This window comes from Hyla sarda, unplaced genomic scaffold (genome assembly GCF_029499605.1).
Source record: "Hyla sarda isolate aHylSar1 unplaced genomic scaffold, aHylSar1.hap1 scaffold_1132, whole genome shotgun sequence".
Lineage (NCBI taxonomy): Eukaryota > Metazoa > Chordata > Amphibia > Anura > Hylidae > Hyla > Hyla sarda.
This window is the reverse complement of record NW_026607753.1, coordinates 1-27,816: the sequence shown is the minus strand read 5'-3', so window position 1 is coordinate 27,816 and position 27,816 is coordinate 1. Positions and strand designations below refer to the sequence as shown.

General features: G+C 44.7%; 8 non-coding genes and 1 pseudogene across 8 annotated transcripts; all 9 read left to right on the top strand.

Moving 5' to 3' along the window:
* Positions 1 to 4,762: 4,762 nt before the first annotated feature.
* On the top strand, positions 4,763 to 4,960 carry LOC130301657 (U2 spliceosomal RNA). The gene has a single exon (XR_008852018.1). It is a non-coding gene; the product is annotated as a U2 spliceosomal RNA (small nuclear RNA).
* Positions 4,961 to 7,045: 2,085 nt separating this feature from the next.
* Positions 7,046 to 7,236, top strand: LOC130301627 (U2 spliceosomal RNA). Its single transcript, XR_008851990.1, has one exon. It is a non-coding gene; the product is annotated as a U2 spliceosomal RNA (small nuclear RNA).
* A 2,086-nt stretch (positions 7,237 to 9,322) lies between these two features.
* LOC130301667 (U2 spliceosomal RNA) lies at positions 9,323 to 9,540 on the top strand (annotated as a pseudogene).
* Positions 9,541 to 14,930: 5,390 nt separating this feature from the next.
* Positions 14,931 to 15,116, top strand: LOC130301656 (U2 spliceosomal RNA). The gene has a single exon (XR_008852017.1). It is a non-coding gene; the product is annotated as a U2 spliceosomal RNA (small nuclear RNA).
* A 2,088-nt stretch (positions 15,117 to 17,204) lies between these two features.
* Positions 17,205 to 17,395, top strand: LOC130301626 (U2 spliceosomal RNA). Its single transcript, XR_008851989.1, has one exon. It is a non-coding gene; the product is annotated as a U2 spliceosomal RNA (small nuclear RNA).
* A 2,087-nt stretch (positions 17,396 to 19,482) lies between these two features.
* Positions 19,483 to 19,673, top strand: LOC130301668 (U2 spliceosomal RNA). The gene has a single exon (XR_008852023.1). It is a non-coding gene; the product is annotated as a U2 spliceosomal RNA (small nuclear RNA).
* A 2,085-nt stretch (positions 19,674 to 21,758) lies between these two features.
* LOC130301660 (U2 spliceosomal RNA) lies at positions 21,759 to 21,949 on the top strand. The gene has a single exon (XR_008852019.1). It is a non-coding gene; the product is annotated as a U2 spliceosomal RNA (small nuclear RNA).
* A 2,078-nt stretch (positions 21,950 to 24,027) lies between these two features.
* On the top strand, positions 24,028 to 24,218 carry LOC130301649 (U2 spliceosomal RNA). Its single transcript, XR_008852010.1, has one exon. It is a non-coding gene; the product is annotated as a U2 spliceosomal RNA (small nuclear RNA).
* A 2,093-nt stretch (positions 24,219 to 26,311) lies between these two features.
* On the top strand, positions 26,312 to 26,502 carry LOC130301637 (U2 spliceosomal RNA). The gene has a single exon (XR_008851999.1). It is a non-coding gene; the product is annotated as a U2 spliceosomal RNA (small nuclear RNA).
* The last annotated feature ends 1,314 nt before the right edge of the window (positions 26,503 to 27,816 follow it).

Sequence of the window (27,816 nt, the reverse complement as noted above, 5' to 3'; positions counted from 1 at the left end):
TGTGAAGAACAATGTTGTTTACCTGGTTCGGGACATCATCATGCTGAAGCTTGGAGTGGACAAGTCAGAAATATTCAGCGTTAATGAGGCTCCTCGCAAGGGTTCTTATGAGGTCACCTTTGAGCAGGAAGGTAGGTGCCTTGATGTTTATGAACGTTTGAGAAATTTCAGCAAGGACCCCATGATGGAGGGAGTGAAGATTACTCCTTTGTTTGGGTTTCAAGAAAAAACTGTCCTTGTGCATGTTTATAACCCTTTCACGGATGTGGCTATAATTGAAAGTTTTCTGCGCCAATATTGTGACTCTGTGCGTGGAGGTGAAAAACAGACCAATGTACTGGGAATCTTTAATTGCAAATATAAATTTGTTGTGAAACTGAAAGTGGATCCCAGTTGTGTTGGTGGCTTTAAACATCCCCCAGCTAGTTTTTCAGTTGCTGGACATAGGGGATATTTATCCTATGCTGGACAGCCTTATTATTGCCGCAATTGTTTTTCTTTTGGCCACGTGAAAGAGAGCTGCCTTAAGGGACAGGTGTGCCGGAACTGTAATGGTACTGGTCACCATGCGGGGAGTTGCCCCAACACAAAAAAATGTGACCTGTGCCGTGAGGAAGGGCATGTTTATAAAGACTGTCCTGGTACAAAAAGACCAAGCTATGCAAGTGCTGCAAGAGGGGCGGAAATTGTGAGGAAGTTGGCCCCTCAAAAACTGAAAGTTATTCCTCAGAAACCTGTGGATGTACAAGTTGCTGTGGCTGATGCCTTTAGGAAGCTGGAGGAGGTGATTGAGGGAGTGCAGAGCCCTGTTCACACAGCTGAATCTGTTCATCCCTCTGATCCTGCTAACATAGAGGAGTTTCAGTCCTCTGGAGAGACTAGTTTGTGTAACAGGGAGGGTGGTGGGAAACATAATGTCCAGGATGAAAATAATGATGGCTTCAAGCTGGTGCATGGTGGGAAGTCCGCCAAAAAAAGACGTGGTGAGGAGAGTACGAATTTGGCGCCAGAAACCAGGAACACATTTGAAGTGCTGGAAACGGACATTATGGAGACTGCTGAAAGTGGTGAATAGATATGCCGGGACTTGATATGAAATGTTATCAGGTGGTGAAGCACCTGTTTTCTAATGACTTTGTTATACCTGCTTTGTGTTTTACTATGTGTTCTCAATAGGTTTGCCGGGACTTGATATGCAAATGATATCAGGTAGTGAATCACCTATTTTCTAATGGTTATGTTATACCTGCTTTGTGTTTGTATATAGTTATGAGCATTATTATTTGTTCTCAAAATGTGAGAGTATTTAAAAATAAGGCTAGGAGAGCTGCTATTTTAAGTTTTTTAGCACAAGAGAATGCTTCAATTTTCTGTTTGCAGGAATGTGGTATTGAGTTCGCAGTAAGTCAGGATGAATGGGTGTATGGTCGGTGTGTGTGGTCTGGGAGTTCAGTGAATAAGAATGATGGTGTGGGTGTTTTAATTAAATCACCTGAAATTTCTGTTGAAAGTTATTTAGTTATTGAGCCTGGTAGGTGTATTTCTGTTAATTTATGTTATAAAGGTATTATGTTTCGTGTTATAAATGTGTATGCTTCTGCATGCAAAAATGAAAGAAAAAATTTGTTTGAGAAATTAAAATTTTATGTTCAAGGTAAAATACCTATTATTTTAGTTGGAGATATGAATGTGGACTTATGTAAGAAAGCATTTGATATATCAGGAAGAAAATTATTTGAGTTAGTTTCAGATTTTAGGTTTAAAGATATTCAGGATTTATGCAAAGTTAGTCCTAATTTATGCACTTATCATGCAGATAGGGGGAATGTTCACTCTAAGTTAGATTATTGTTTTTTGTCTGAGAATGTTAATGCATTAAGTTACAGACAGAGGTCTGTTTGTTATTCGGACCATGAGTCTTTGCTGTGTGAGATTGATGTGGGTCAGAATGCTGTGTATGGGAGAGGTTTGTGGAAGATGAATATTAAACATTTAGATAGTGTGGATGTGAGAGACCAGTATGAATGCATATATAAAAAATGGCGTGAAAGGAAAAGTGAGTTTGATAACATTATTTTGTGGTGGGAATGGGTTAAAAAGAAAACAAAATCCTTTTTTAGGTCTTTTGGTTATAAAATTGCTGCTATTAAGAGGGAACAATATGTTAAGTTAAATGCCCGTCTATCCTTTTTGTATAGATTGAGAGACTGTGGTGTGGATGTTCAGAATGAAATTGTGAGTGTTAAAAGGGACATTAATGAGTTTGTGTTGGAGAAAGGGAGGAGTATTATGTATAGAGCTAAATTAGATAAGAGGGAACATGATGAAAAATGTTCACGTTATTTTTTCAAAAAAGTTTTTTCAAAAAAGCCGGTTATTGATGTGATTGTGAAAGAGGATGGTAGTGTTGTGTCTGGTGATGGTGTGAGTGAGGAAGTTGCAGTTTTTTATGAAGAATTGTATGGAGAGAAGTGGAGGGATGAGAATTTGGAGAATGAGGTATTGAGTGTGTTGGAAAGGAAACTTGGAGAGGCTGAGCAGGCTTTTGTTATGCGTGGTATATCAAGTGAGGAAGTTTGGGATGTAGTGCAGAAAATGTCAGCAAATAAGACTCCAGGTGAGGATGGTTTGCCTGTGGAATTTTATCGGTTGTTATGGAATGTGGTGGGGAAGGATGTAGTTGAAGTGTGTCAGTTTATGTGGGAGAATATGGAGGTTGCGGAGAGTATGCGTGGGGGTGTGGTTGTGCTGATTCCGAAAAAAGGGGATTTAAAAAGTTTAAAGAATTGGCGTCCAATTACATTACTTAATTGTGATTATAAGATCTATGCGAAAATTATTGCCAATCGGATGAGAGATGTTGTTGAAAGCGTGGTGGGTGATGATCAGTTTTGTGCTGTGCCTGGACGTCGTATACAGGAGAGTTTGTGTTTGTTGAGAGATTGTTTGTGGGATTGTAAGAGTAGGAAGCAAGATGTGTGTTTGTTGTCATTAGATTTTGAAAAAGCGTATGATAGGCTGTCTCATAGTTTCTTGTTCAGGGTGTTGTTGCGTATGGGTTTTCCGAGTGACTTTGTGTGGAGAGTTAGGAGTTTGTATGATAAAATATATAGTAGGATGCTTGTTAATGGATGTGTGGGGAGAAGAGTGAATGTGTTCTCAGGGGTTAGGCAGGGGTGTCCTTTATCACCAGTGGCATTTATATGTGCTATTGAGCCTCTGGTATGTATGATTAGGAGGGATAAGATAGTGAGAGGTGTACGCATTCCTGGTAGTGATGGAAGGGAGTTTAAAGTTAATGCTTATATGGATGATGTATGTGTCCTGTGTGATTCTGAGTCCGCTGTGAGGAGGGTGAAACTTTTAGTGTCTATTTTTTGTGGTGCATCTGCTTTTAAGGTTAATTGGTTAAAGAGTGAATGTAAGTGTTTTGGTGAGAGTAGATTAAGTAGAGATGTTGGGGTGAATGTTGTGGAGGGGTCTATTAAAGTGTTGGGGATTAAGTTTAGTGACGATTTGGATGGGAAAGAGAGTTGGGAGGAGGCGAAAAAGAAGGTGGAGTTGCGTCTAAATTATTGGAGTTTGAGAAGTCTTTCCTTCATTGGGAAGATTGTAGTTATTAAAAGTGTTGTGTTACCAATTTTTCTGTATGTTGCTATGATTTTTCCTCCCCATTATATGGGTTTGAGGAGCTTGAACAGGGTTCTGTTTGTCTTTTTTTGGGGTTCTAAAGTTGAGAGGTTGAGGAGAGAAATAGTGGTGAAAAATTGGAAGAAGGGTGGTATGAGTTTTCCAAATTTGGAGGTGTACTTTGGAGTGAATATTTTAGTTTTTATTTTAGCTATTATTGGGAGTGATAGAAAGGTGTCCTGTATGACAAGATTTCTGGCTGGTAGATTTTTTGTCAGGTTGAAGTGGTGTGAGAGGGATTTGAATAGGCCTATTGCTTTTGAGGTTCCTAAATGGTATGAGTGGGTTGTGAGGTTTTTGGAGAAATTTGAGTTGATAGAAGAAGAGGTGAGTGTTTTGAAGAATAAACGTTTGGTGATGAAAATGATTGAGAGTAAAGAGGTTGTATGTAATATTAATTCTGTGAGAGGAGCGGATGTGGAAAAAGTTTGGAAGAAAGTGAGGATGGATGGTATGTCTAATAAGCAAAAGGAGATTGTATGGCAAAGTTTGCATGGGGTGTTGCCAGTGAGAGAGTTTCAGAAAGCAAGGGGTTTGGTGAGATGTGATGTGTGTCCTAGGGAGAATTGTAATGGTTTTGAAAGTGTTATTCATCTTTTTTGGAATTGTAAGTATGCTCGTGAGGTTGTGAGAAAACTTGGGCCTTTGTGCAAGGAATTAACAGGTGTGGAATTTTTGTATTATGAAATGATGATGTTTGGATTATGTGTGAGTGGTGGTCAGAATGAAAGAGTGTTGTGGTTATTGTTGTCGTGTATTAAAGAAGTCTTATGGGATGTTCGGAATGTTTATTTGTTTTTGAGAAAGGAAATAAGTGTAAATAATAGTGTGAGGATGGTGTTAGGAAAGCTTTATTTGTGTTATTTGTGGGATGCTAGGAGGGGTGGGATTGATGCGGAGGGTATTTGGAAAACGAAAAAATGGATTCATTCTGTTGATTTATCTTGATGTTTTTCATGTACTTGTAATTTTGTCTGTTTTTGATTATAAATAAAGTTCCCGATGATGAGAGGGTTGTGTGTTACAGAAAGTTTGTAATGCCAGTTTTGAAAGTATTGTTTTGAGTACTTTCATCCCTTATCTGAGGGTTTAAAAAAAAAAAAAAAAAAAAAAAAAATCTGTTCTTATCAGTTTAATATCTGATACGTCCCCTATCTGGGGACCATATATTAAATGGATTTTTGAGAACGGGGGCCGATTTCGAAGCTTGCTTCCGTCGCCCTATGCATTGACCCGATATGGCAGTATCTTCGGGTACAGTGCACCACCCCCTTACAGGGTTAAAAAGAAAGATTCCTACTTTCATTGCTACCTGCTTGCTGGCTAGCCAGCTAGCCAGCCCTGTGGGCCTTGCTGCTGCTGCAGCCAAAAAACAAAAGGTGGTGCTGCTGCTGCTTCTGCTGCTTCTGCTTCTGCTTGTGTCTGGCCCCTGTTGGAGCGTCCAGGCACAGGACTTCTGCTGCTGCTGACTAAATGGCCTCCTTAATTGGATCATTTGAGTAGCCAGCACACCTGTGCAGGTAGGGCATGACATGATAGGCAGCTGCCTTGATAGCGGGTGGGTGCTGAATGTTCCTAATTGACAAAATAAGATTAATGCTTATGAAGAAATATAAAATCTCATCCCTTCCCCAATATCGCGCCACACCCCTACCCCTTAATTCCCTGGTTGAACGTGATGGACATATGTCTTTTTTCGACCGTACTAACTATGTAACTATGTAACATAACATGGGGGGGGTCTCCTGGCTGTTCACACAGGTGTGTCATTGCTGTACATTGACCATGCATTGCTTCTGTGGTATTGCAAAGGCAAAGACAAATGCTTCCAGCCATCCATTGCACTAATGGATTGGTCATCAGCTGGCTGTCTATGTCCCGCATCAATATAGACCAAAGTACAGAGGGTTAGGCTATGCTATTGTGCACCTACCTGATGCATCAGAAGGTGCGAGGCCCTTGCTAAATTCTGTGCACAGACTTTGAGATCTATGCTTTAGACTGTATCTAAACCTGCTCCAACATGGACTGACATTCTGGCCTACTTTCAGCCGATGCGACTTGTCTGTCGCTGAACAGTCGCTTTTTATGTATTCAGCACCTATGTATAATGTTGTAAAAATGCTCTAGAAGCTAAAGTCGCAGAAATGTCACACATATTTGGCCTGCAACTTTCTGTGCGACAAATTCAGACAGGAAAAATCAGTATAAATCCTTAGAAAATTATCCCCCAGTGTCTCCATCTGCTGGCGGTATTGAATAAGCATTGCTGCACTGATGGGGTATGCATTAGACGAAAAAAAAGAAGAAAAAGAAGAATAATACGCCCAGAAAAGAGGCGAAAAGGAGAAAAACGTAAAAAAACGTGAAAAAAAAGTAAGAGGAAGAGAAGGGAAAAAAAGGTGGAAATGGGTTTAAAAGTGATTTCGGCGGAGAAATATATATATATATATATATATATATATATATATATATATATATATGCGCACACACACACATAGATATAAACGTATTCTCCGTTGAGATATTGCAGCCGCTGCTGTGTCCAGGCCCAGGAGCCTTAGCACTGTGCTGTGATGTCACTCAATACCACTGACATCACTAGGTGTAAACAACATCTCTCCTTTGCTGTGTATGTGACTATGGAGCTGTTTGGTGATGTCGTCTATTACGGCCTTCATAGAAGCAACAGGAGATTGTTGCATCCATCTTGAACCCTCAGAACTACAGTGCTATGATGTCACTCACTTCCACAGGCCTTGCAGAGTGTAAACAACAACAACCCAGCTTTGTTGTGTATGTAACCAAAGGGATTTGTGATGTCACCTAGAACCTTCACAGCAGCGACAGCTTTATGAGGAGCATCAGCACTGCTCTGCCTGAGCAGAACCATCACCGCCATAGGTTGTCAAATAACCCGGATTTAACCCACACAGGTAAGTCCAATGGGGTGCAGGCATGTCCTCTATGCTTACAGCTTCCCGTGGGTGTTGGTTTGATACCGTTTGGGGACAGCCAAGGAGGCATCTGCAGGCAACAAAGGTAGGTGTGTGCTTGTGTGTGTGTTTCCTATGCAGATCCTAAGCCCAGTGTCACATGCAAGTAGGAGGAGTAAGAAGGGTTCCTGGCAAATCCGGGTTATGGATTGCATTTAAAAAGGCCCCGTGGGAGTGCAATGGGCCCCTGTCTTGCTGCTTAGCAATAATGGTATGGGTTTAGGTTCTGCTGTGTGTACTGGTGGTTGACTGCCCCCCAGCCCAGAGTGTGCATGGAAAATTGTCTGGCAGCCTCCCTGACAGCAAGCAGTGATAGTGCCCATGAAGGGGACCTTGTTGGGCCCGCCCCTTTCACGGTTATCGCTTCTCGGCCTTTTGGCTAAGATCAAGTGTAGTATCTGTTCTTATCAGTTTAATATCTGATACGTCCCCTATCTGGGGACCATATATTAAATGGATTTTTGAGAACGGGGGCCGATTTCGAAGCTTGCTTCCGTCGCCCTATGCATTGACCCGATATGGCAGTATCTTCGGGTACAGTGCACCACCCCCTTACAGGGTTAAAAAGAAAGATTCCTACTTTCATTGCTACCTGCTTGCTGGCTAGCCAGCTAGCCAGCCCTGTGGGCCTTGCTGCTGCTGCAGCCAAAAAACAAAAGGTGGTGCTGCTGCTGCTTCTGCTGCTTCTGCTTCTGCTTGTGTCTGGCCCCTGTTGGAGCGTCCAGGCACAGGACTTCTGCTGCTGCTGACTAAATGGCCTCCTTAATTGGATCATTTGAGTAGCCAGCACACCTGTGCAGGTAGGGCATGACATGATAGGCAGCTGCCTTGATAGCGGGTGGGTGCTGAATGTTCCTAATTGACAAAATAAGATTAATGCTTATGAAGAAATATAAAATCTCATCCCTTCCCCAATATCGCGCCACACCCCTACCCCTTAATTCCCTGGTTGAACGTGATGGACATATGTCTTTTTTCGACCGTACTAACTATGTAACTATGTAACATAACATGGGGGGGGGGGGGGGGGGGGGTCTCCTGGCTGTTCACACAGGTGTGTCATTGCTGTACATTGACCATGCATTGCTTCTGTGGTATTGCAAAGGCAAAGACAAATGCTTCCAGCCATCCATTGCACTAATGGATTGGTCATCAGCTGGCTGTCTATGTCCCGCATCAATATAGACCAAAGTACAGAGGGTTAGGCTATGCTATTGTGCACCTACCTGATGCATCAGAAGGTGCGAGGCCCTTGCTAAATTCTGTGCACAGACTTTGAGATCTATGCTTTAGACTGTATCTAAACCTGCTCCAACATGGACTGACATTCTGGCCTACTTTCAGCCGATGCGACTTGTCTGTCGCTGAACAGTCGCTTTTTATGTATTCAGCACCTATGTATAATGTTGTAAAAATGCTCTAGAAGCTAAAGTCGCAGAAATGTCACACATATTTGGCCTGCAACTTTCTGTGCGACAAATTCAGACAGGAAAAATCAGTATAAATCCTTAGAAAATTATCCCCCAGTGTCTCCATCTGCTGGCGGTATTGAATAAGCATTGCTGCACTGATGGGGTATGCATTAGACGAAAAAAAAGAAGAAAAAGAAGAATAATACGCCCAGAAAAGAGGCGAAAAGGAGAAAAACGTAAAAAAACGTGAAAAAAAAGTAAGAGGAAGAGAAGGGAAAAAAAGGTGGAAATGGGTTTAAAAGTGATTTCGGCGGAGAAATATATATATATATATATATATATATATATATATGCGCACACACACACATAGATATAAACGTATTCTCCGTTGAGATATTGCAGCCGCTGCTGTGTCCAGGCCCAGGAGCCTTAGCACTGTGCTGTGATGTCACTCAATACCACTGACATCACTAGGTGTAAACAACATCTCTCCTTTGCTGTGTATGTGACTATGGAGCTGTTTGGTGATGTCGTCTATTACGGCCTTCATAGAAGCAACAGGAGATTGTTGCATCCATCTTGAACCCTCAGAACTACAGTGCTATGATGTCACTCACTTCCACAGGCCTTGCAGAGTGTAAACAACAACAACCCAGCTTTGTTGTGTATGTAACCAAAGGGATTTGTGATGTCACCTAGAACCTTCACAGCAGCGACAGCTTTATGAGGAGCATCAGCACTGCTCTGCCTGAGCAGAACCATCACCGCCATAGGTTGTCAAATAACCCGGATTTAACCCACACAGGTAAGTCCAATGGGGTGCAGGCATGTCCTCTATGCTTACAGCTTCCCGTGGGTGTTGGTTTGATACCGTTTGGGGACAGCCAAGGAGGCATCTGCAGGCAACAAAGGTAGGTGTGTGCTTGTGTGTGTGTTTCCTATGCAGATCCTAAGCCCAGTGTCACATGCAAGTAGGAGGAGTAAGAAGGGTTCCTGGCAAATCCGGGTTATGGATTGCATTTAAAAAGGCCCCGTGGGAGTGCAATGGGCCCCTGTCTTGCTGCTTAGCAATAATGGTATGGGTTTAGGTTCTGCTGTGTGTACTGGTGGTTGACTGCCCCCCAGCCCAGAGTGTGCATGGAAAATTGTCTGGCAGCCTCCCTGACAGCAAGCAGTGATAGTGCCCATGAAGGGGACCTTGTTGGGCCCGCCCCTTTCACGGTTATCGCTTCTCGGCCTTTTGGCTAAGATCAAGTGTAGTATCTGCATTTGGTCTGGTCGGAAGGTGTCTGTGGTACCCCGCTTCTCGGCCTTGGGGGATTGTCTCTCCTTACGGAGGGACTTCACCCCCTTGCTGCTATTGGGGAGCGGGCTTAGTCCACGGACAACGGGTTGCGATCCCCCTGTCTCTGGGACCTTGTGTCTCAGAAGGCATTTTCGGTACGTTGAGCGTTACCTGTAGCTTCGGAAGCACCTAGGGTACCCCCGACCTCTGCCTTGGGTAAGGGTTCCGCTTTTATAGCGGGATTCCGAGCCCCTGCTGCTATTGGGGAAGGGGCTTAGTCCCTGGGTGTGGAAGATGCCGTTCTCCTGGGCTTTCCCCTCTGGGGAAATGTCGATGCGAAATACCATCCGCATAGAGGTGTCGGAGAGCCATCGTCAGTTGAAGAACCTCCGCTTCATTGCGGAGGTGATTCTTCTTGACTACTTCCGCCTCAATAGGGAGGACATCCTGTGTCTAAATGACCAGGAAAGCCGTGGCCTGTATACCGTCACCTTCACGGCCACGGCGTGTTGCGATAACATCTATGCAACCTTGTCTGGTGCGGACCAGAGGGACGATCGACTCGACGGTCTTTCGTTCCAGTTCCTCTATGGTGAGGAACATATACCGTTGGTGGTGGCTATGCACAGCCCTCATGTGACCACGGAGGATATAGCCACTTTTCTTCGGCGATACTGCGAAGAGGTGCGATTCGCAAACAAAATCTTGAACTCCGTGCGGTTCTGGAACGGCAAGAGGAAGTTCTGGGTCAAGCTCCGTAAGGATCCCGGTGGTATTGGGGGTCTTTGCCATCCGCCCCCAAATTTTGCCATCGGGAGAGTTCGGGGCTTCCTGTTCTATCCTCAAATGCCTATGTATTGCCGAAATTGCTTGAGGTTTGGCCACACCCAGGAGACCTGCGGCGCGGAGCGTGTTATTCGCTGCAATAGGTGTGGCCAAGAAGGTCACATAGCCTCAAGATGTAGCCATACGATAAGGTGCAACCTCTGCGGAGAGGAAAATCATGATTTTAATTCCTGTCCCCATAAAGCAAAAACTACGATGGGTGGGTCAAGGCTGGGCCCACCCAAAGAGGGGACAGGACAAAAGACGTCCTTTTTTAAGATGCCCAAACCCCAGATGGCAGGTACTGATGGGTCCAGGCCCAAGACCTCTGGTGCTCCATCGGGGGGCCCACCGGTGGTAGTGCTAGGGGGAGGCCATGGGGATTCCACGAAGCCCGGGCGGGTGATCGAGTTTACTGCCCGGGAAATTGAAAGACGTCGATCGACTTCCTACCTGGCTCAAGAGCCCGCCGAAACTTCTGAAGGGGGCTCACCTGTGGCGGGTGGCAGCCGACGGGCCTCGGTGGGGGCAAAAGTGGACCCAAAATTGCAGCATAAGCCAGGTACTGGCTTGGCCCAGGGTCGCCCTGCTCCGGACGAAGAGGCCCCGGTGAAAGCCCGCCGGAAGGGGAGCCAGGTGGCCAGGTCTGAGCCCGGTCCTGTTACTCCGCCTATACAGGACAGGGCCAAGAAGACAAGTGGCGCCAAACCAGGGTTTGCTGCCCCGCCAGCAGTGGACCCGGTGGGTAAAACTGGCCATCGTCGATCGATGGGGAAGTTGGAGCAACAGTCCTCAGCAACGCTTGCTGGGGAACAAGCGATGAAAACTTCCCAAGGTAGCGGCAAAGGTTCCGGAAAAAGAGGCCTCACAGGCCCCTGTGCAGCAGTTCCAGTCGTCAAATGATGAAAGAAGACGCAGATCCATCAGCCGGGGGCCAGAGATTACATCGAGTGAGAGCAACACAGAGGATATGGACAGCAGTGTGACATTTAAAAGACAAAGAGAAGAAGAAGAGGAAGACATTCAAAGGAAAGCGGCGTGCCGTAGTTCGGACGAGAGCGAGCTCAGGGTCGGGGCATCATCGATCTCAAGCTCCGACCCTCAGAACATCAAGGAGCTGATGACCCCGCAGGCGGGGGATGACGGTACGCAGCTTATTATTGACTTTGATTCTCCAAGCACGGACTCTCCATAAACTATGCCTATCCCTGTAAAAATTGCCTCACTCAATGTGAGGTCCTTAAAGAGCCCTGATCGCAGGGCTGCTTTATTTTCTTATCTAGAGACATGTGACTTTGACCTTTGCCTGCTACAAGAATGTGGAATCCCTAGTAAAATGGACTATAAAGACTTAAAAGAAGACTGGAAGCTGGGCCCATCCATATGGTCTGGTGCAAATGACTGTCGTTCTGTGGGTGTTGGGCTGCTCTGCCGAGGCCAGTCCTTTTCTATTCATACAGTAACTGAGATTGTGCCTGGCAGAGCTCTTTTAATTCATCTATATTTTAATGGACTTTTAATTCGTGTTTTAAATGTGTATGCCCCTCCTGATAAACAGGAGCGGGCAGAACTATTTGAAATTTTACCACTGTTTTGTGTTGGGTCTTCCCCCCTGCTGGTGGGAGGTGATTTTAACTGCATACGTGATGGGGAACACCGGCAGGGTGGGGATATTAATCGTAAAGACCGCACTTCTTACCTGCTTAAAAATTTTATTGATGATTTTAATTTGAAAGATTGCTGGAAGGATCTCTTGCCGGAGGACCCAGGCGCCACATGGTCCAATGGAAGAGTGAGCTCCAGAATCGATTTTATTTTTTCCTCTAGAGCTTTTAAACCCCTGAAATGCACGCTCGAGCAGAATATCTTCTCTGATCATAAGCTCCTCTTGGTGGGCCTGGAGCTAGAGGGGGAGCAAAAAGCAAAAAGGGGCCTCTGGAGATTAAACACCACACTCCTAGAGGACCCTGAGATAAAAGAGGAGTTTGTGCGGACCTACCAATGCTGGCAATCACAAAGAAAACCCCACGAGCCTATGCTGCACTGGTGGGAGGGCACCAAATCTAAAATCAGATTTTTTTTTATCAAAGCAGGTAAGAAGAAGGCAAAAATGGAAAAACAGTGGTTTTATGTTCTTAACATGCGTTTAAATGTACTTTTTAAATTGAAAGAAGCTGGTATGGATGTAGAAAATGATATTTTAAACCTTAAAACTGAAATAAAACATGCCATAGAAAAGAAAGGGAAACAAATCATTTTTAACTCACATGTGCAGCACCTGGAGGAGGGCGAGAAATGTTCCCGTTTCTTTTTTAAAAAAGTGATGAATAGGAGGGATATCATCCAAAACCTTGAGGGTGAATCCACTCCAAAAGGCATGTTAGATGCAGTTTTTAACTTCTACCAGCTTCTTTTTAATAAGAAAGATCTTAATCCATCCTTTTTAGAACATGTTCTTAATTCCCTTGATTTTAAGCTAGATGTTTTAGACCAGGAGGTTTTATCCCGTGATCTTAACTTAGATGAACTTTTATTTGTTTTTAAAAGTTTTTCTAGTGGGAAGGCCCCTGGGGAAGATGGTTTACCCATCGAATTTTATTTAGCTTTTTGGGATATTTTAAAGGATGATATGGTTTTATTGTATAAAGAAACTTTTATTGTTAATGAACTTCCCCCTTCCTGGAGGAGGGGGATTGTATCATTACTTTTTAAAAAGGGTGAAAAGGATATGCTAAAAAATTGGCGCCCCATCACACTTTTAAATGTTGATTATAAAGTTTTAGCCAAGTTATTAGCTGTCCGTTTTAAACCTTTTATTCATAAATTAATTCACCCAAATCAGGTTTGTGGGGTACCTGGAAGGTCTATAGCTGAATCCCTAAATATTTTAAGAGATGTTTTATGGTATTTTAAGGATAGAAATCAAACTGTAGCAATTTTATCCTTAGACTTTGAAAAAGCCTTTGATAGGGTCTCCCATGAATACCTGTTTTTAGTTCTTAAAAAGATGGCAGTGCCTGAAACGATTTTAAGCCGAATCATGCTTTTATACCGATCCTGTTTTAGTCAAGTCTCTGTTAATGGCTTTTTAACCAGCGGTGTTCCTCTTTTATCAGGTGTCAAACAGGGCTGCCCCCTGTCCCCACTCCTTTTTATTTGCGCAATCGAACCACTGATGGCCCTCCTCAGAAAAGACCGGGTAGTAAGAGGCGTACCGATACCTGGTGGAGGAGGGACCCATCTAAAGGTGTTGGGGTACATGGATGATGTCACCATACTGTGCCCGGACTCTCCATCCATGAGGGGGGCATTGAGGAACACCAGCTATTTCTGCGAGGTCTCTGGTTTTAAGCTAAACACAGATAAATGTGACTGTTTTTATATTGGCTCCTGGGATTCATCCATCACCCCAGGAGTCACAATGCAACAGGATCAAATTAAAGTTTTAGGTATTGTTTTTAACCAGGTCAATGATGGGAGCCCTAACTGGGATTCAGCTATAGCTAAGATGGAGAAGAAGATTTTAATGTGGAATCTTAGAAACCTTACCATGGAGGGGAAGATTTTAATAATAAAGATGGTTTTACTCCCTATTATGCTATACATTGCCATGGTATTTCCTCCATCTATTTTATACATTAAAAAAGTAACTAGAATTGTTTTTACTTTTTTATGGGGTTCAAAAATGGAGAAATTAAAGCGTGATTTTATGTACAAAAGTAAAGATAATGGCGGGAAAGATGTTCCTAACCTTTTTACTTTCTTTTACATAAAGTATTTCTGTTTCTGTTTTAAAATTATTAAATCCGATGGCATTTTTAGCTGCTTTTTAAGGTACGCTGCGGGCATGGTTTTTAAAAGATGGTTGCGCATCCCTCTGAACGCTCCGGTGCTTCTGTGTCCCCCAAAACATTATGTGGTGTTGGAAAAGACAGTCAGGCTCCTAGGTCTCCAAGATTTGGAGCCTGACATACTGGGGGACCAGAGAAAGGTATCAAAGGTCCTCAGGCGGAGTGAGGTTACCCTGGCAGTGTCCAATTTCACACAGGCAAGATCCAAAAAGGTATGGCGGAACGTGTACGGGAAGTTTCTGGCGAATGTACACAGGGATCTTGCCTGGGCAATCGTCCACCAGTGCCTCCCTACTCGTGAGTTTCAGCACAGGCGAGGACTGGTGGCGAGAGCCAAGTGCCCGAGAGATGGCTGCGGAGTGGACGAAACGGTGCTGCACATATTTTGGAACTGCCCTTTTGCACGGGAGCTTTGGAGGAAGGTAGGCCCACTTTTGAAGTGGGCCTGCGGCCTAAAAGATTTTAATCACGAATGTGTCTTTTACGGTCTTTTTAACTGCCCCAATTTTAAACAGCAGATGATCTGCTGGATGATTATTAATTGTTTTAAAAATGCCATCTGGAAAGTTAGGAACATCTTACTTTTTAAACATGATTTTATTGATGTTAAAAACTGTATAAAGCTGGCCCTGAGTGAGATGTACATCTATTACCTAAGAGACAAGAAACAGTTGGGGGCCAGCGAGGCAGCATCCATGTGGTGTCTGCCTCTATGGAACGAAATAACAGTATAATCAGTTTTTATGACATTTGTATAATGTTTTATCCTGCCATTTTTATTTTTTCTCCTTTTATTACTGGTTTTATTATTTGTATTTTAAAACTTTTGTGAACCTTTTATTATTTTGCATTTTAAATTTTGTATGGTTTCTTATTTATTCAATAAAATTTTGTTGAAACCTTATCTGTTCTTATCAGTTTAATATCTGATACGTCCCCTATCTGGGGACCATATATTAAATGGATTTTTGAGAACGGGGGCCGATTTCGAAGCTTGCTTCCGTCGCCCTATGCATTGACCCGATATGGCAGTATCTTCGGGTACAGTGCACCACCCCCTTACAGGGTTAAAAAGAAAGATTCCTACTTTCATTGCTACCTGCTTGCTGGCTAGCCAGCTAGCCAGCCCTGTGGGCCTTGCTGCTGCTGCAGCCAAAAAACAAAAGGTGGTGCTGCTGCTGCTTCTGCTGCTTCTGCTTCTGCTTGTGTCTGGCCCCTGTTGGAGCGTCCAGGCACAGGACTTCTGCTGCTGCTGACTAAATGGCCTCCTTAATTGGATCATTTGAGTAGCCAGCACACCTGTGCAGGTAGGGCATGACATGATAGGCAGCTGCCTTGATAGCGGGTGGGTGCTGAATGTTCCTAATTGACAAAATAAGATTAATGCTTATGAAGAAAAATAAAATCTCATCCCTTCCCCAATATCGCGCCACACCCCTACCCCTTAATTCCCTGGTTGAACGTGATGGACATATGTCTTTTTTCGACCGTACTAACTATGTAACTATGTAACATAACATGGGGGGGGGGGGGGGGGGGGGGGTCTCCTGGCTGTTCACACAGGTGTGTCATTGCTGTACATTGACCATGCATTGCTTCTGTGGTATTGCAAAGGCAAAGACAAATGCTTCCAGCCATCCATTGCACTAATGGATTGGTCATCAGCTGGCTGTCTATGTCCCGCATCAATATAGACCAAAGTACAGAGGGTTAGGCTATGCTATTGTGCACCTACCTGATGCATCAGAAGGTGCGAGGCCCTTGCTAAATTCTGTGCACAGACTTTGAGATCTATGCTTTAGACTGTATCTAAACCTGCTCCAACATGGACTGACATTCTGGCCTACTTTCAGCCGATGCGACTTGTCTGTCGCTGAACAGTCGCTTTTTATGTATTCAGCACCTATGTATAATGTTGTAAAAATGCTCTAGAAGCTAAAGTCGCAGAAATGTCACACATATTTGGCCTGCAACTTTCTGTGCGACAAATTCAGACAGGAAAAATCAGTATAAATCCTTAGAAAATTATCCCCCAGTGTCTCCATCTGCTGGCGGTATTGAATAAGCATTGCTGCACTGATGGGGTATGCATTAGACGAAAAAAAAGAAGAAAAAGAAGAATAATACGCCCAGAAAAGAGGCGAAAAGGAGAAAAACGTAAAAAAACGTGAAAAAAAAGTAAGAGGAAGAGAAGGGAAAAAAAGGTGGAAATGGGTTTAAAAGTGATTTCGGCGGAGAAATATATATATATATATATATATATATATATATATGCGCACACACACACATAGATATAAACGTATTCTCCGTTGAGATATTGCAGCCGCTGCTGTGTCCAGGCCCAGGAGCCTTAGCACTGTGCTGTGATGTCACTCAATACCACTGACATCACTAGGTGTAAACAACATCTCTCCTTTGCTGTGTATGTGACTATGGAGCTGTTTGGTGATGTCGTCTATTACGGCCTTCATAGAAGCAACAGGAGATTGTTGCATCCATCTTGAACCCTCAGAACTACAGTGCTATGATGTCACTCACTTCCACAGGCCTTGCAGAGTGTAAACAACAACAACCCAGCTTTGTTGTGTATGTAACCAAAGGGATTTGTGATGTCACCTAGAACCTTCACAGCAGCGACAGCTTTATGAGGAGCATCAGCACTGCTCTGCCTGAGCAGAACCATCACCGCCATAGGTTGTCAAATAACCCGGATTTAACCCACACAGGTAAGTCCAATGGGGTGCAGGCATGTCCTCTATGCTTACAGCTTCCCGTGGGTGTTGGTTTGATACCGTTTGGGGACAGCCAAGGAGGCATCTGCAGGCAACAAAGGTAGGTGTGTGCTTGTGTGTGTGTTTCCTATGCAGATCCTAAGCCCAGTGTCACATGCAAGTAGGAGGAGTAAGAAGGGTTCCTGGCAAATCCGGGTTATGGATTGCATTTAAAAAGGCCCCGTGGGAGTGCAATGGGCCCCTGTCTTGCTGCTTAGCAATAATGGTATGGGTTTAGGTTCTGCTGTGTGTACTGGTGGTTGACTGCCCCCCAGCCCAGAGTGTGCATGGAAAATTGTCTGGCAGCCTCCCTGACAGCAAGCAGTGATAGTGCCCATGAAGGGGACCTTGTTGGGCCCGCCCCTTTCACGGTTATCGCTTCTCGGCCTTTTGGCTAAGATCAAGTGTAGTATCTGTTCTTATCAGTTTAATATCTGATACGTCCCCTATCTGGGGACCATATATTAAATGGATTTTTGAGAACGGGGGCCGATTTCGAAGCTTGCTTCCGTCGCCCTATGCATTGACCCGATATGGCAGTATCTTCGGGTACAGTGCACCACCCCCTTACAGGGTTAAAAAGAAAGATTCCTACTTTCATTGCTACCTGCTTGCTGGCTAGCCAGCTAGCCAGCCCTGTGGGCCTTGCTGCTGCTGCAGCCAAAAAACAAAAGGTGGTGCTGCTGCTGCTTCTGCTGCTTCTGCTTCTGCTTGTGTCTGGCCCCTGTTGGAGCGTCCAGGCACAGGACTTCTGCTGCTGCTGACTAAATGGCCTCCTTAATTGGATCATTTGAGTAGCCAGCACACCTGTGCAGGTAGGGCATGACATGATAGGCAGCTGCCTTGATAGCGGGTGGGTGCTGAATGTTCCTAATTGACAAAATAAGATTAATGCTTATGAAGAAAAATAAAATCTCATCCCTTCCCCAATATCGCGCCACACCCCTACCCCTTAATTCCCTGGTTGAACGTGATGGACATATGTCTTTTTTCGACCGTACTAACTATGTAACTATGTAACATAACATGGGGGGGGGGTCTCCTGGCTGTTCACACAGGTGTGTCATTGCTGTACATTGACCATGCATTGCTTCTGTGGTATTGCAAAGGCAAAGACAAATGCTTCCAGCCATCCATTGCACTAATGGATTGGTCATCAGCTGGCTGTCTATGTCCCGCATCAATATAGACCAAAGTACAGAGGGTTAGGCTATGCTATTGTGCACCTACCTGATGCATCAGAAGGTGCGAGGCCCTTGCTAAATTCTGTGCACAGACTTTGAGATCTATGCTTTAGACTGTATCTAAACCTGCTCCAACATGGACTGACATTCTGGCCTACTTTCAGCCGATGCGACTTGTCTGTCGCTGAACAGTCGCTTTTTATGTATTCAGCACCTATGTATAATGTTGTAAAAATGCTCTAGAAGCTAAAGTCGCAGAAATGTCACACATATTTGGCCTGCAACTTTCTGTGCGACAAATTCAGACAGGAAAAATCAGTATAAATCCTTAGAAAATTATCCCCCAGTGTCTCCATCTGCTGGCGGTATTGAATAAGCATTGCTGCACTGATGGGGTATGCATTAGACGAAAAAAAAGAAGAAAAAGAAGAATAATACGCCCAGAAAAGAGGCGAAAAGGAGAAAAACGTAAAAAAACGTGAAAAAAAAGTAAGAGGAAGAGAAGGGAAAAAAAGGTGGAAATGGGTTTAAAAGTGATTTCGGCGGAGAAATATATATATATATATATATATATATATATATATATATATATATATGCGCACACACACACATAGATATAAACGTATTCTCCGTTGAGATATTGCAGCCGCTGCTGTGTCCAGGCCCAGGAGCCTTAGCACTGTGCTGTGATGTCACTCAATACCACTGACATCACTAGGTGTAAACAACATCTCTCCTTTGCTGTGTATGTGACTATGGAGCTGTTTGGTGATGTCGTCTATTACGGCCTTCATAGAAGCAACAGGAGATTGTTGCATCCATCTTGAACCCTCAGAACTACAGTGCTATGATGTCACTCACTTCCACAGGCCTTGCAGAGTGTAAACAACAACAACCCAGCTTTGTTGTGTATGTAACCAAAGGGATTTGTGATGTCACCTAGAACCTTCACAGCAGCGACAGCTTTATGAGGAGCATCAGCACTGCTCTGCCTGAGCAGAACCATCACCGCCATAGGTTGTCAAATAACCCGGATTTAACCCACACAGGTAAGTCCAATGGGGTGCAGGCATGTCCTCTATGCTTACAGCTTCCCGTGGGTGTTGGTTTGATACCGTTTGGGGACAGCCAAGGAGGCATCTGCAGGCAACAAAGGTAGGTGTGTGCTTGTGTGTGTGTTTCCTATGCAGATCCTAAGCCCAGTGTCACATGCAAGTAGGAGGAGTAAGAAGGGTTCCTGGCAAATCCGGGTTATGGATTGCATTTAAAAAGGCCCCGTGGGAGTGCAATGGGCCCCTGTCTTGCTGCTTAGCAATAATGGTATGGGTTTAGGTTCTGCTGTGTGTACTGGTGGTTGACTGCCCCCCAGCCCAGAGTGTGCATGGAAAATTGTCTGGCAGCCTCCCTGACAGCAAGCAGTGATAGTGCCCATGAAGGGGACCTTGTTGGGCCCGCCCCTTTCACGGTTATCGCTTCTCGGCCTTTTGGCTAAGATCAAGTGTAGTATCTGTTCTTATCAGTTTAATATCTGATACGTCCCCTATCTGGGGACCATATATTAAATGGATTTTTGAGAACGGGGGCCGATTTCGAAGCTTGCTTCCGTCGCCCTATGCATTGACCCGATATGGCAGTATCTTCGGGTACAGTGCACCACCCCCTTACAGGGTTAAAAAGAAAGATTCCTACTTTCATTGCTACCTGCTTGCTGGCTAGCCAGCTAGCCAGCCCTGTGGGCCTTGCTGCTGCTGCAGCCAAAAAACAAAAGGTGGTGCTGCTGCTGCTTCTGCTGCTTCTGCTTCTGCTTGTGTCTGGCCCCTGTTGGAGCGTCCAGGCACAGGACTTCTGCTGCTGCTGACTAAATGGCCTCCTTAATTGGATCATTTGAGTAGCCAGCACACCTGTGCAGGTAGGGCATGACATGATAGGCAGCTGCCTTGATAGCGGGTGGGTGCTGAATGTTCCTAATTGACAAAATAAGATTAATGCTTATGAAGAAATATAAAATCTCATCCCTTCCCCAATATCGCGCCACACCCCTACCCCTTAATTCCCTGGTTGAACGTGATGGACATATGTCTTTTTTCGACCGTACTAACTATGTAACTATGTAACATAACATGGGGGGGGTCTCCTGGCTGTTCACACAGGTGTGTCATTGCTGTACATTGACCATGCATTGCTTCTGTGGTATTGCAAAGGCAAAGACAAATGCTTCCAGCCATCCATTGCACTAATGGATTGGTCATCAGCTGGCTGTCTATGTCCCGCATCAATATAGACCAAAGTACAGAGGGTTAGGCTATGCTATTGTGCACCTACCTGATGCATCAGAAGGTGCGAGGCCCTTGCTAAATTCTGTGCACAGACTTTGAGATCTATGCTTTAGACTGTATCTAAACCTGCTCCAACATGGACTGACATTCTGGCCTACTTTCAGCCGATGCAACTTGTCTGTCGCTGAACAGTCGCTTTTTATGTATTCAGCACCTATGTATAATGTTGTAAAAATGCTCTAGAAGCTAAAGTCGCAGAAATGTCACACATATTTGGCCTGCAACTTTCTGTGCGACAAATTCAGACAGGAAAAATCAGTATAAATCCTTAGAAAATTATCCCCCAGTGTCTCCATCTGCTGGCGGTATTGAATAAGCATTGCTGCACTGATGGGGTATGCATTAGACGAAAAAAAAGAAGAAAAAGAAGAATAATACGCCCAGAAAAGAGGCGAAAAGGAGAAAAACGTAAAAAAACGTGAAAAAAAAGTAAGAGGAAGAGAAGGGAAAAAAAGGTGGAAATGGGTTTAAAAGTGATTTCGGCGGAGAAATATATATATATATATATATATATATATATATATATATATATATATGCGCACACACACACATAGATATAAACGTATTCTCCGTTGAGATATTGCAGCCGCTGCTGTGTCCAGGCCCAGGAGCCTTAGCACTGTGCTGTGATGTCACTCAATACCACTGACATCACTAGGTGTAAACAACATCTCTCCTTTGCTGTGTATGTGACTATGGAGCTGTTTGGTGATGTCGTCTATTACGGCCTTCATAGAAGCAACAGGAGATTGTTGCATCCATCTTGAACCCTCAGAACTACAGTGCTATGATGTCACTCACTTCCACAGGCCTTGCAGAGTGTAAACAACAACAACCCAGCTTTGTTGTGTATGTAACCAAAGGGATTTGTGATGTCACCTAGAACCTTCACAGCAGCGACAGCTTTATGAGGAGCATCAGCACTGCTCTGCCTGAGCAGAACCATCACCGCCATAGGTTGTCAAATAACCCGGATTTAACCCACACAGGTAAGTCCAATGGGGTGCAGGCATGTCCTCTATGCTTACAGCTTCCCGTGGGTGTTGGTTTGATACCGTTTGGGGACAGCCAAGGAGGCATCTGCAGGCAACAAAGGTAGGTGTGTGCTTGTGTGTGTGTTTCCTATGCAGATCCTAAGCCCAGTGTCACATGCAAGTAGGAGGAGTAAGAAGGGTTCCTGGCAAATCCGGGTTATGGATTGCATTTAAAAAGGCCCCGTGGGAGTGCAATGGGCCCCTGTCTTGCTGCTTAGCAATAATGGTATGGGTTTAGGTTCTGCTGTGTGTACTGGTGGTTGACTGCCCCCCAGCCCAGAGTGTGCATGGAAAATTGTCTGGCAGCCTCCCTGACAGCAAGCAGTGATAGTGCCCATGAAGGGGACCTTGTTGGGCCCGCCCCTTTCACGGTTATCGCTTCTCGGCCTTTTGGCTAAGATCAAGTGTAGTATCTGTTCTTATCAGTTTAATATCTGATACGTCCCCTATCTGGGGACCATATATTAAATGGATTTTTGAGAACGGGGGCCGATTTCGAAGCTTGCTTCCGTCGCCCTATGCATTGACCCGATATGGCAGTATCTTCGGGTACAGTGCACCACCCCCTTACAGGGTTAAAAAGAAAGATTCCTACTTTCATTGCTACCTGCTTGCTGGCTAGCCAGCTGCTTGCTGCTGCTGCTGCAGCCAAAAAACAAAAGGTGGTGCTGCTTCTGCTGCTTCTGCTTCTGCTTGTGTCTGGCCCCTGTTGGAGCGTCCAGGCACAGGACTTCTGCTGCTGCTGACTAAATGGCCTCCTTAATTGGATCATTTGAGTAGCCAGCACACCTGTGCAGGTAGGGCATGACATGATAGGCAGCTGCCTTGATAGCGGGTGGGTGCTGAATGTTCCTAATTGACAAAATAAGATTAATGCTTATGAAGAAATATAAAATCTCATCCCTTCCCCAATATCGCGCCACACCCCTACCCCTTAATTCCCTGGTTGAACGTGATGGACATATGTCTTTTTTCGACCGTACTAACTATGTAACTATGTAACATAACATGGGGGGGGGGGGGGGGGTCTCCTGGCTGTTCACACAGGTGTGTCATTGCTGTACATTGACCATGCATTGCTTCTGTGGTATTGCAAAGGCAAAGACAAATGCTTCCAGCCATCCATTGCACTAATGGATTGGTCATCAGCTGGCTGTCTATGTCCCGCATCAATATAGACCAAAGTACAGAGGGTTAGGCTATGCTATTGTGCACCTACCTGATGCATCAGAAGGTGCGAGGCCCTTGCTAAATTCTGTGCACAGACTTTGAGATCTATGCTTTAGACTGTATCTAAACCTGCTCCAACATGGACTGACATTCTGGCCTACTTTCAGCCGATGCGACTTGTCTGTCGCTGAACAGTCGCTTTTTATGTATTCAGCACCTATGTATAATGTTGTAAAAATGCTCTAGAAGCTAAAGTCGCAGAAATGTCACACATATTTGGCCTGCAACTTTCTGTGCGACAAATTCAGACAGGAAAAATCAGTATAAATCCTTAGAAAATTATCCCCCAGTGTCTCCATCTGCTGGCGGTATTGAATAAGCATTGCTGCACTGATGGGGTATGCATTAGACGAAAAAAAAGAAGAAAAAGAAGAATAATACGCCCAGAAAAGAGGCGAAAAGGAGAAAAACGTAAAAAAACGTGAAAAAAAAGTAAGAGGAAGAGAAGGGAAAAAAAGGTGGAAATGGGTTTAAAAGTGATTTCGGCGGAGAAATATATATATATATATATATATATATATATATATATATATATATATATGCGCACACACACACATAGATATAAACGTATTCTCCGTTGAGATATTGCAGCCGCTGCTGTGTCCAGGCCCAGGAGCCTTAGCACTGTGCTGTGATGTCACTCAATACCACTGACATCACTAGGTGTAAACAACATCTCTCCTTTGCTGTGTATGTGACTATGGAGCTGTTTGGTGATGTCGTCTATTACGGCCTTCATAGAAGCAACAGGAGATTGTTGCATCCATCTTGAACCCTCAGAACTACAGTGCTATGATGTCACTCACTTCCACAGGCCTTGCAGAGTGTAAACAACAACAACCCAGCTTTGTTGTGTATGTAACCAAAGGGATTTGTGATGTCACCTAGAACCTTCACAGCAGCGACAGCTTTATGAGGAGCATCAGCACTGCTCTGCCTGAGCAGAACCATCACCGCCATAGGTTGTCAAATAACCCGGATTTAACCCACACAGGTAAGTCCAATGGGGTGCAGGCATGTCCTCTATGCTTACAGCTTCCCGTGGGTGTTGGTTTGATACCGTTTGGGGACAGCCAAGGAGGCATCTGCAGGCAACAAAGGTAGGTGTGTGCTTGTGTGTGTGTTTCCTATGCAGATCCTAAGCCCAGTGTCACATGCAAGTAGGAGGAGTAAGAAGGGTTCCTGGCAAATCCGGGTTATGGATTGCATTTAAAAAGGCCCCGTGGGAGTGCAATGGGCCCCTGTCTTGCTGCTTAGCAATAATGGTATGGGTTTAGGTTCTGCTGTGTGTACTGGTGGTTGACTGCCCCCCAGCCCAGAGTGTGCATGGAAAATTGTCTGGCAGCCTCCCTGACAGCAAGCAGTGATAGTGCCCATGAAGGGGACCTTGTTGGGCCCGCCCCTTTCACGGTTATCGCTTCTCGGCCTTTTGGCTAAGATCAAGTGTAGTATCTGTTCTTATCAGTTTAATATCTGATACGTCCCCTATCTGGGGACCATATATTAAATGGATTTTTGAGAACGGGGGCCGATTTCGAAGCTTGCTTCCGTCGCCCTATGCATTGACCCGATATGGCAGTATCTTCGGGTACAGTGCACCACCCCCTTACAGGGTTAAAAAGAAAGATTCCTACTTTCATTGCTACCTGCTTGCTGGCTAGCCAGCTAGCCAGCCCTGTGGGCCTTGCTGCTGCTGCAGCCAAAAAACAAAAGGTGGTGCTGCTGCTGCTTCTGCTGCTTCTGCTTCTGCTTGTGTCTGGCCCCTGTTGGAGCGTCCAGGCACAGGACTTCTGCTGCTGCTGACTAAATGGCCTCCTTAATTGGATCATTTGAGTAGCCAGCACACCTGTGCAGGTAGGGCATGACATGATAGGCAGCTGCCTTGATAGCGGGTGGGTGCTGAATGTTCCTAATTGACAAAATAAGATTAATGCTTATGAAGAAATATAAAATCTCATCCCTTCCCCAATATCGCGCCACACCCCTACCCCTTAATTCCCTGGTTGAACGTGATGGACATATGTCTTTTTTCGACCGTACTAACTATGTAACTATGTAACATAACATGGGGGGGGGGGGGGGGGGTCTCCTGGCTGTTCACACAGGTGTGTCATTGCTGTACATTGACCATGCATTGCTTCTGTGGTATTGCAAAGGCAAAGACAAATGCTTCCAGCCATCCATTGCACTAATGGATTGGTCATCAGCTGGCTGTCTATGTCCCGCATCAATATAGACCAAAGTACAGAGGGTTAGGCTATGCTATTGTGCACCTACCTGATGCATCAGAAGGTGCGAGGCCCTTGCTAAATTCTGTGCACAGACTTTGAGATCTATGCTTTAGACTGTATCTAAACCTGCTCCAACATGGACTGACATTCTGGCCTACTTTCAGCCGATGCGACTTGTCTGTCGCTGAACAGTCGCTTTTTATGTATTCAGCACCTATGTATAATGTTGTAAAAATGCTCTAGAAGCTAAAGTCGCAGAAATGTCACACATATTTGGCCTGCAACTTTCTGTGCGACAAATTCAGACAGGAAAAATCAGTATAAATCCTTAGAAAATTATCCCCCAGTGTCTCCATCTGCTGGCGGTATTGAATAAGCATTGCTGCACTGATGGGGTATGCATTAGACGAAAAAAAAGAAGAAAAAGAAGAATAATACGCCCAGAAAAGAGGCGAAAAGGAGAAAAACGTAAAAAAACGTGAAAAAAAAGTAAGAGGAAGAGAAGGGAAAAAAAGGTGGAAATGGGTTTAAAAGTGATTTCGGCGGAGAAATATATATATATATATATATATATATATATATATATATATATATGCGCACACACACACATAGATATAAACGTATTCTCCGTTGAGATATTGCAGCCGCTGCTGTGTCCAGGCCCAGGAGCCTTAGCACTGTGCTGTGATGTCACTCAATACCACTGACATCACTAGGTGTAAACAACATCTCTCCTTTGCTGTGTATGTGACTATGGAGCTGTTTGGTGATGTCGTCTATTACGGCCTTCATAGAAGCAACAGGAGATTGTTGCATCCATCTTGAACCCTCAGAACTACAGTGCTATGATGTCACTCACTTCCACAGGCCTTGCAGAGTGTAAACAACAACAACCCAGCTTTGTTGTGTATGTAACCAAAGGGATTTGTGATGTCACCTAGAACCTTCACAGCAGCGACAGCTTTATGAGGAGCATCAGCACTGCTCTGCCTGAGCAGAACCATCACCGCCATAGGTTGTCAAATAACCCGGATTTAACCCACACAGGTAAGTCCAATGGGGTGCAGGCATGTCCTCTATGCTTACAGCTTCCCGTGGGTGTTGGTTTGATACCGTTTGGGGACAGCCAAGGAGGCATCTGCAGGCAACAAAGGTAGGTGTGTGCTTGTGTGTGTGTTTCCTATGCAGATCCTAAGCCCAGTGTCACATGCAAGTAGGAGGAGTAAGAAGGGTTCCTGGCAAATCCGGGTTATGGATTGCATTTAAAAAGGCCCCGTGGGAGTGCAATGGGCCCCTGTCTTGCTGCTTAGCAATAATGGTATGGGTTTAGGTTCTGCTGTGTGTACTGGTGGTTGACTGCCCCCCAGCCCAGAGTGTGCATGGAAAATTGTCTGGCAGCCTCCCTGACAGCAAGCAGTGATAGTGCCCATGAAGGGGACCTTGTTGGGCCCGCCCCTTTCACGGTTATCGCTTCTCGGCCTTTTGGCTAAGATCAAGTGTAGTATCTGTTCTTATCAGTTTAATATCTGATACGTCCCCTATCTGGGGACCATATATTAAATGGATTTTTGAGAACGGGGGCCGATTTCGAAGCTTGCTTCCGTCGCCCTATGCATTGACCCGATATGGCAGTATCTTCGGGTACAGTGCACCACCCCCTTACAGGGTTAAAAAGAAAGATTCCTACTTTCATTGCTACCTGCTTGCTGGCTAGCCAGCTAGCCAGCCCTGTGGGCCTTGCTGCTGCTGCAGCCAAAAAACAAAAGGTGGTGCTGCTGCTGCTTCTGCTGCTTCTGCTTCTGCTTGTGTCTGGCCCCTGTTGGAGCGTCCAGGCACAGGACTTCTGCTGCTGCTGACTAAATGGCCTCCTTAATTGGATCATTTGAGTAGCCAGCACACCTGTGCAGGTAGGGCATGACATGATAGGCAGCTGCCTTGATAGCGGGTGGGTGCTGAATGTTCCTAATTGACAAAATAAGATTAATGCTTATGAAGAAATATAAAATCTCATCCCTTCCCCAATATCGCGCCACACCCCTACCCCTTAATTCCCTGGTTGAACGTGATGGACATATGTCTTTTTTCGACCGTACTAACTATGTAACTATGTAACATAACATGGGGGGGGGGGGGGGGTCTCCTGGCTGTTCACACAGGTGTGTCATTGCTGTACATTGACCATGCATTGCTTCTGTGGTATTGCAAAGGCAAAGACAAATGCTTCCAGCCATCCATTGCACTAATGGATTGGTCATCAGCTGGCTGTCTATGTCCCGCATCAATATAGACCAAAGTACAGAGGGTTAGGCTATGCTATTGTGCACCTACCTGATGCATCAGAAGGTGCGAGGCCCTTGCTAAATTCTGTGCACAGACTTTGAGATCTATGCTTTAGACTGTATCTAAACCTGCTCCAACATGGACTGACATTCTGGCCTACTTTCAGCCGATGCGACTTGTCTGTCGCTGAACAGTCGCTTTTTATGTATTCAGCACCTATGTATAATGTTGTAAAAATGCTCTAGAAGCTAAAGTCGCAGAAATGTCACACATATTTGGCCTGCAACTTTCTGTGCGACAAATTCAGACAGGAAAAATCAGTATAAATCCTTAGAAAATTATCCCCCAGTGTCTCCATCTGCTGGCGGTATTGAATAAGCATTGCTGCACTGATGGGGTATGCATTAGACGAAAAAAAAGAAGAAAAAGAAGAATAATACGCCCAGAAAAGAGGCGAAAAGGAGAAAAACGTAAAAAAACGTGAAAAAAAAGTAAGAGGAAGAGAAGGGAAAAAAAGGTGGAAATGGGTTTAAAAGTGATTTCGGCGGAGAAATATATATATATATATATATATATATATATATATATATATATATATATGCGCACACACACACATAGATATAAACGTATTCTCCGTTGAGATATTGCAGCCGCTGCTGTGTCCAGGCCCAGGAGCCTTAGCACTGTGCTG